This window comes from Manis javanica, unplaced genomic scaffold (genome assembly GCF_040802235.1).
Source record: "Manis javanica isolate MJ-LG unplaced genomic scaffold, MJ_LKY HiC_scaffold_25, whole genome shotgun sequence".
Taxonomy (NCBI): domain Eukaryota; kingdom Metazoa; phylum Chordata; class Mammalia; order Pholidota; family Manidae; genus Manis; species Manis javanica.
The window spans coordinates 949800-958990 of record NW_027332171.1 but is presented as its reverse complement, the minus strand read 5'-3'; the positions used below and the strand labels follow the sequence as shown (position 1 = coordinate 958990).

At 40.2% G+C, this 9191-nt stretch overlaps 1 long non-coding RNA gene across 1 annotated transcript; it reads left to right on the top strand.

The window, feature by feature from the left end:
- Positions 1-65: 65 nt before the first annotated feature.
- On the top strand, positions 66-3129 carry LOC140847620 (uncharacterized). Its single transcript, XR_012127650.1, has 3 exons — positions 66-290; positions 914-1059; positions 2996-3129. It is a non-coding gene; the product is annotated as an uncharacterized lncRNA (long non-coding RNA).
- The last annotated feature ends 6062 nt before the right edge of the window (positions 3130-9191 follow it).

The window sequence follows — 9191 nt, the reverse complement described above, 5'->3', positions numbered from 1 at the left end:
CCCGCGCGGTTGTCAGAGTCACGAGTTTTCCGTCACTGACGGGGCGGAGAAAACCCTTGTGATTGTCACAGGGTTTGGCTTTGAAGAGTGCCGGGGTGAGCCGGGGCCCGGAGAAATGGAGATACCCAGGCTGTCTTTCCTGCGTCCAGTGCGGTCTTCGGGCTGCTCGCATTCCTCACGATATATGATATTCGCCGAGTGGAGGGGAAACAAATGAAAAGTTAGGCCATCGAAAGGGGCTGAATCCGTCGCCACTTTCAGCGGCACTTCACTCGCTGAATCACCAGCAGGTCGGGGCTGTGAATTATGTCTCCAAGTAATGACGGCGCCCATTTAAAAAATTTTGACTGCGTGTTCCAGGAGATTCACCCAGGGTGATATTTTTAGGCGCCAGGCGCTGCGGGCACGGGGAGCGGGAGAGCACAAAAGGGCAGCACGGCCGGCGGGCAAGGTCATTGGAGCTGGGGAGCGCCAGCCTGTGGGCGCCGCTGGGCGACACCACTTCCCTGGAGCCTCGAGTCCAGAACGGTGTCTGTCCAGGTCGTAAGATCTGGCGCCCCGGTGCCAGGACTCTGTATAGTGGCATGTTACCTCCGCTAGCACCTCCTATGCCCTTTCGTCCCGTTGAGCTCACGGAACGAGCTCCTTCCCCGGAAGGACTGTTTGCACCACCTAGAATTCCTGAGCATTTCGCAACTCCTTTCTCCCGGTGTCTTAAAATGCAGCCTCGCCTAGGAATGGCATACAGTAAATTCCTTAAATGTTAGTGTGACTGGATTAGTCAGAGCCTGAGTACTGGATCCTTTGATTTGGAAATAGAAATGCTGGGTGAGAATCAGTGCTTTGTCACTGGCTGTAAAATTTTGGGCAAGTTATCTAGACGTGTCTAAGTCTTAATTTCTTTATAAAATAGGTTTAATGATCCCTGCCTCACAGAATAGTGCTTCAGTGGCATGATGATGCTAATTCTAATAACAACAATGGAAGTCTGCCTGCCACTCTGCTAGGTGTTTTGTATGGATTATCTCACCGAATCCTTCCTTATGCCAACCCCGTGAGGTAGGTACTATTATTTTCTCAGTAAATCACGACCCTGAGGATTAGAGATGTTTAGCATTTTGCCCCAAACTACCCAGTGGTAAGTGGCAAAGCTGGCAGCTGAGGTATATCTGATCCCCAAACCCAATCTCTGAATCACTGTGACAATTTTTAACAAAAGCAAATATTTACGCGTGCCAGGCCTGAACTTTTAGAGTGGAGCAGCACAAGGGTAAGATGATGGTTTCAAGCATGCATGGAACATTACAAAATGAGCTCTAGATAACAGCCACAATGACCAAATAATTGGTGTCATATAGACAAGGGTTGGGAAACTGTGGTCCTTGGCTGAATATGGCCAGTTACTTGCTGTATGTCAAGTCATGTTGGACTACAGCTGCCCTAATTTATTAACGTACTGTCTTTGGTTGCTTGAGGTCAACAAAGGTGGAGGTGAGTACTTAAAATGGAGACCATTTGGTCAAAAAAGCCTAAAATATTTACTATCTGATCATCTACAGAAACTTTGCTAATCCTTGATGATGTAGGTCATGTTTTCTTATCATTATGTTCAAAATGAGAAATTTGAAAAAAGAAAAGCACCTCTAATTCACAAACTATGTAAAAAGAGAACATAATGGAAAGAAGAAAATATTAGAACAGAATGTTATTATTTATCAACTTATCAAGATTTGTAGGGTATAGCTAAGGCAGTTTATGTAAGAAAATAGGAAAGCCTGAATATAAATGAATAGGATAAAGCTGAAGAAAGTAGAAGGAAAGAAATAATAAAATACAAAATCAAAGAAACAGAAAACAGGGTGGAGAGGATCAACAAAGTTATGGGAGTCCCTTTGAAGGAATAATGTGTTTTTTTAAAGTTGGGTCACAGGCCCATTTTAAAGATGGATAGGGTACCAGTTCTTTGCACAAGTGATTCTTTAGAAATAAGGTGTGACACCTCTGGAGAGTGTTCCTTGAGTAGGCTGAAAGAGTGGTCCTTCCTGTGTGTAGGAGGGGTTGGCGGAAGAGGCTTTTGACAGCTGAGAAAGGGCATCAATTAGAGAAAGCCACTGGGCATTCTTTGGTTTTGTCTATCCTTTTTCTGTGAAATGCAAATAATCCATGGCGGTATTTACAGGCTTTACATTTTTTTTAATAATTGTAAAACTTTAATTTTTAATATGTAGGAAACATAAAACACTTTCTTGTGAAACTAGTTTCAGATGGTATTAATTTTATTAAGTAACGTACACCTCTAAATCAGTGTCTCTGCATCACCAAGAGGGCTTGTTTAAACACGGACTGCTGGGCCCCAACACAGAGTTTCTGATTCAGTAGCTCTAAAGTGGGACCTGAGAATTAACTGTGTTTATGACAAGTTCCCAGGTGATACAGATGTTATTGGTTCTACTTTGATAAGCACTGCGTTAAGACATTGTCCATGAATGCTTGCCAAGGGTTGTAGGGAGGGAGAAGAGCGGTGGGCTGCCCAGAGGCTCATCTCTCACATAGTCAACTGTGTTATGGCAAATGTCCCAGAAAGTTATGGAAACCTTCAGTGCGACAGATATTAGGACAAAAAGATAAGCAATATCATGGAAATAAAAATTCACAGGGTAAAACTTGTGGTGGATTAAACAAGGCCTTAGATTCTTTGGCAGTTCTCCCATCAAGAGGTGGATTTTTGTTCTTCCTCTCCATGAATCTGGACTGGACTGTGACTACTTTGACAGATGGATTATGGGAGAGGGGATAACTATGCCAGTTCTGCATCTAGTCTTCAAGAAGAGTGACAGTATTAGTCCATATAAGATGCCCAGTTACGTTGCTGAGGAGATCACGTAGAACGGCCCTGAGACTACATGAAAGGGGGAGGGATCCAGCGAAATCCAGTTTACTAGCTATCACAGTCAAGACACCAGACAAGTGAACAAAACTGTCTTGGCCTCTCTAGACTGGCTCAGCATGAGCTGAAAATCATTGAGCAACACCACGTGGAGCAGAAGAATCACTCAGCTGAGCCTTTCCCAGATTCCTGACCCATAATAATGCGATATATAATAAAATGGTTGTGGCTTTAAGCTGTAAGATTTTGGAGTACTTTATTACTCACTAATAGATAGCCAGAAGAAGTCTGTTTTGAAAAATTAGATACAACTAGGAAATAGGAAAAAAGATTTTGTGTACCTTTTCAACATTAAAGTAAGAGCATTATCTGACAATCCAGCTGAAAGGTCATTTGAAGTTCCAGGGGGAGGTACCAGGTACCTTTGTTGGACTTAGTATTTACTGTTGAAGTCCTAGGGTCAATAAAGTTAGATGTTAATTTGTGGAAGACTGATAAGTTGCAAATTATTTTTGTTTGGTGGAGATGATTTCATTTTGGTAGAAAGATAATCCCAAAGGGAACAGTTTTATTGCCCTGCCAGACATTAACTGCATATTTAATTTTTGGATCACAATTTCAGCATTTTTTCCCTACTATGTATAATTGATGGTTTCTTACTTTCTCTTTTGAATCAGCTTTACCATTCTGTAGATTCTTTCATTGATGAAATAAATCTTTGACACATGCTTGTAATATATTTGAATGAGTTGTTGAAAATCATGTTTCAACAAACATGTATATTGAACACTAATTTTTCGGGAGATTCAATTCAGTACATATTTGTGGAGAATCTATTATGTAAAAAGTTGAGAATCTGTTACATAAAATGTCCTGAGCAAGGGCGGATAGTTGATTAGTACGAGTTAAGTGCTGAACTGTAGTATATTAATTTCCCATTGCTGCTGTAACAAATTGCCACAACTTACTGGTTTGAAACAACACAAGTTTATTCTGGTTCTGGAGGTCAGAGTCCAATGGGTTACAGTACTGTTCCTTCTGGAGGCTCTAGGAAAGAATCTGTTTTCTTAAGTTTCTTTAGCTTCTAGAGGTGGCTTGCATCCCTTGCCTTGGGGCCCCATCCTCCATCTTCAAAGCCAGCAGCATAGCATGTTCCAAAATCTCTCCTTCCCCCTTTCTAACTCTCCTCATTAATTTTTCTCTCCCTCCCTCCTGTATCCCTCATACAAAGACTCTTGTGATAATAGTGGGTGTAACTGGATAGTCCAGGATAATCACCCCATCTCAGGTTCCTTAATCATATCTGCAAAATCCCTTTTACCATATAAAGTAACATAGAGGTTCTGAGGATTCAGAGGTTCCAGGACATGGACATCTCTGAGGGGTGGGGGGGAGGCATTTTCTCAGCCAATCACAATGTATTTGTGAACAATGGGGGTATCCAAAATGAATTTGGGCAGTATAATGAGAAAATATTTTAAAGGTAAAGTATCTGTTTTTATACCATTTAAAGATGAAAAGGAAATTTCACTAAGTGAAACGGTGAAGGGTCATTAAAAGGAGAATGAGGAATGAGTGAGAGAACGTGCAGGCCCACTCTTCTGCCATGGCTCCCAGAAGGGCAGCTCAGTGCTCCAGGCCTTGACAGTGGGATGGCTTATAGGGACGTCCCTCTTATATTAGTATGAGGTTGACTGTCTTTTAGAGGTGACAAAATATGGTGGTTTTCCAGGGTATTCATGGCATTGGAGAATAAACGAAGAAGACCAGTTTTGGTGCACACTTTGTTCCTCAACTGGTAAGGGGGTTGGGGGACTCACAGTGCCATTGCTTCCATTATTTCCTTTTCATTCTCTGACCATTGCAGGGCAGGGATGAGAGCCTAGAAAGCTATTCCCTCATCATTTATCTACAACCCAGGAAAGGGGTGATGACTCCCACCTTTGTGGGCCCTTCCCACTGAGGATAAGTGATTGAGGGAAGAAGCTATATATTTCTTATTCACCATTTTATTCTCACCACTTTGTCTACTTCAACACTTAAGTGTTCAAACATTGTTGAGTTCTTTTCATCATAAACCAATATACAGAAAAGAAACGCCAAAATAAAAAATTAACTGGGAATTGTGTTCACACACCTTGTAGGCCCAGGTCCTCTTCAAGTGCCCTTTAGTATCTCTGTGCCTTGGTTTCCTGTAGTTCTTGCAGAATCACCAGAACAGGGTTGGGTGGCAGAATCCCATTCGAAATATATCCTTGCCCATTTTACTGGCAATGGCTGGTGCCAAAGAAATGGGGAATGGGATCACAGGAGGACTAAGAAGAACATAGGGAAGAAGGGAGGAAAGCCTGTGAAAGCTGAAGCAGCCTCTGTTGACTAACTCCCTGTGCTAGCAAGGCTTAGCGTGTTTTGGGAATTAGTCAGATTTCCATGTTTCCCCACACCTAAGTGAGGGGGGGTTAGGTTAGCTTCTGGTTTCTGGCTTTTTCCTGGGGCAGTCGGAGAAAGCAAAGAAAGATTGAGACTGTTTGCTGAGACTGCTATCCTGGAGGGACTGTGGCTGTCTCTCTTTTTTGGTCAAACCTTGCAAAAGGAAGAGAGACTTGTTCAACAAAATCTGAAAATTAACCAAAATTCCATGAACACTGTGAAAAGTCTCGAGGCATTCTATTAACAACCATACAGAAGCCCGACATAAAGTAAAAGGATATTTAAGAACTCAGGCACACTTGCTCCCCTCACCTATTAGTGGCCACTTGACACAGAAAAACTGATTGAGAAGATGCCAACACTAAGGTTTCTTTTGTTTCTTTCTCATTAAGTGAGTTAAGATGCCCATAATGTAAAGCACAAGACACTGAGGATTTTTATGGTTAACTTGGGATGTTGCAGTTATCTAATACATATAACAAACTGTCCCAAACTTAGTAGATTAAAATAATACTGATTTATTTCACTAATGAATCTGCAGTTCGGCCAGGACACCATGGGAACAGCTTATCTCTGCTCCAGGTAGCACCGCTTGGTTGCTGGAATCATGTGAAGTCTCACTCTATCTGGCAGTTGGTGCTACCTGTCACCTGGGACCTCAGTGGTTTTTTCAGCCAGAGTACTTCCGGGTGGGCTTTTCCCTGTGGTTTCTTGCTTTATGCACAGCATGGGGGCTGAGGTCCAAGAGCAAGTGTCCCAGAAGGGCCACTTGGAGGTGTGTCCCCTTTTTATGACCTAGTCTTGAAAGTTCTATAGCATCACTTCTGCCCTAGGCCCACCCAGATTTGGGGGAGGAAAGATGGACCTCACCTATGAATGGGAAGAGTGTTAAAATCACAATATGAGGAGAACACATGGGAAGGGTCGTGTCACCACAGTTATTTTTGGAAAATAAGTTCCCACAGGGGCCAAGGGATAGGAGACAAGGCTTTTTGGATAAGATTGGTGAAGAAAACTCTTGAAACAAAAGTCAAACCTTACAAGACAAAAATTTTTCTCCCCTCAAATAGTCACCACCAGCCCCACTATCTGTGTTTATATAATGGCATGTGAGGATGAGACAGAATCAGAGGAGACCTGGGAAAGCTTTGGAATTTTGGAGCTTATCTTTGGTAAGGACATGCCCTGATTTCTGTGGTGGACTGTAGGCCATGCGCATGTAAAATCCCCCTACAATGCAGCTTATCATGAGGCTGTATTCATTCCAGTCACTCCCAAAGTGGTGGGGGCTATGTTCACTAACACTCCTATTGCTGCACAATTACTTCAAAATGGAGCAGCTTAAAATTCAAACCATACATTATTTCATGAAGCTTTGGGGGATCAGGAATCTGGGAGCAGCTTCTCTGGGTAGTTTTGGCTCAGAGTGTTTCAGGAGGTAGCAGTCAGAATGTCAGCTAGAGATGTAGTCATCTGAAGGCCTGACTGGGACTGCAGGATCTGTGCCCAAGATGGTCCACTCACATGGCTGTTGGCAAAAGGCCTCAGTTCCTCACCGCATGGACCTCTCCAGAGGACTTCTTGATCTTTCTCAGGACATGGGAGCTTATCCCAGAGTGAATAATATAAGGAAGAGCTTGCAGCCACAATCTAGTTTATGACCAAGCCTCAGAACTCAGAGGTTATCACTTCTGCCCCATTCTATTTGCTAGAAATACAGCCCCACTCAAAGGGAGGGTATTGGACTCCACCTTGTAAAGGAAGGAGTATTAAAGAATCTGTAGACAAATTTTAAAACCACGACAGCCTATTTGAAGGCGAACTCCAAACTTTTTATCTGTGGCAAATTTCTGGAAAGATAGATGGCAACATTATGAAATAAATGATGTTAAAATATCACTGGTGCAAATAAGGAGGTATTGGTTGCAGGAATATACAGACCGATTTATGGACCAGAGTGAGAAGCCAAGAGAAAATGTTGCATAAATGTGCATTTATTATGTGATAAAGATGACATCTCAATTCAATAACACAATTTGAAAATTATCTGAAACAGTTGGTTACTTTGGGAGAAAAACTAAAGCCTTACAGGACAGCTGCAACAGAATAAATTCTAGAATGAGAAATAAGTCCCATATAAAATTTTAAACCTAAAGCAGCAAGAACAAATATGGATGAATATTCATAGGATTTCCAGGTTAAATTTCATAATCGATTATAAAAATGGAGAACTCACAACACAAAAATTTGAATACTGAATTCCATAATGATAACAACTATCTGTATATGTATAAGTGTATGTGTACATATATCAAATTAGCAATCTTTCAAAATATTTTCTACATATACATATAGAGACAGTGTTGACATAAAATAGAGACTTAAAAATAAATGTTAAAATTCCTTAAGCATTTTATAAAAACCCATAAAAACTTAAAAGTAGCCATAAAACATATAAAGGATCAATTTAATTAGTAAGTAAATGTAAACAGAATAGTTGCTATTGTAAACCCATCAAACTGATAAATAAGAAAGAAAGAGGGAAAAAAAGGAAAAGGAAGGAAGAGAGAAGGAAAGAAGGAAGAGAAGGAGGGAGGGAAGAAGGAAGGAAGGCAGCCAGTCCAGTGTTGACTATGAAATTATAAAATGAAAACTTTTGTAAAGAGTTTACCGCAGTATAAATTAGGAGTCTTTCAGAATGCAGTTTGGCAATGTGTAAGTAGGGGGTTAAAATATTGTAACCCTAAAGAAGTAACCAGAGTTACACAAAATAAATGATATTATGAGGATGTTCACCACAGTGATACTTATAATAGTGAAAAATTGGTACCAGCAAAATGCTAATAAAGTTAAAGATATGTTTTAACAGTCATGTTTTATTTTATTTTAATAAGTGGTTTAGATTTTTGTTGCCAGTTAAATATGTTAAAAATATCACATGCAATTTTATTGCAGGGATTCACAACTCAGTTTTTAAAAACATTCCTTTATATTGAATATTAAAAGAAAATATTTTCAAGTTGTGCCCACCAAGTCACCATCCCTCAAACAACACAAGTCCTGAATTCAAGTAATTCTGTTTCTGCTAGCTGGCAGGGTTTGCTTATCATCATACCTGGCTGCCATACTTTCTTGTGACAATGAATGGCTCATGCCATTCTTGCATGACCTTACCCTTCCAGATATCTTCTACCACATCACAGGGGCAATTACTGGGATCAGACGTGTAGACTGGCAAGTTTGAGTGATGTAACCTATGAAGCACCCTTTGTAGCATGTGCCATTTATTCGGGTTTCCATTAAAAGTATTATGTTTTCATACTTTACAACCATAAAAGAGAAAATCATTTCAAAGGTTTTAACAATCATGTTTCAGAAAGCTACTTCAGTGTGGCAGATGTTTGTATTTCAAATTAGAGAATGAAGTAGGGTATAAAAGTTCCTCATAATATAATAAACACAATGTATGAAGTACCCAAATAGTATATGAGGTTTGTTTTAATTGGTGGGGTTAGAAATTATCTGTTAACTTTTTTCTGTCTACATTTGTACATATTCCAATTTTTCCAAAATGGATGTGCACTATATTTAAGAATGAAAAAGTGATATTTTTAAAGATAGAACTATTACAAGACACATTGGCAAGAATGGAGAAAAGAGTTTCTCATACCAGTTCTTCAAAAAACCATTAGTCCTCTGACCGCTTCTTGAAGATTCCCATTCTGAATAAGAAGAAAATGAGGTAAAGATATTTTCTAATTCTGAATCATCATCAAATACATTTTAAAAAATGACAATACATATCATAGATTTATGTATTATGTTTTTACAACTTCTCAACACAGATTGGTCTCAGAAAAAACATTACCCAAGA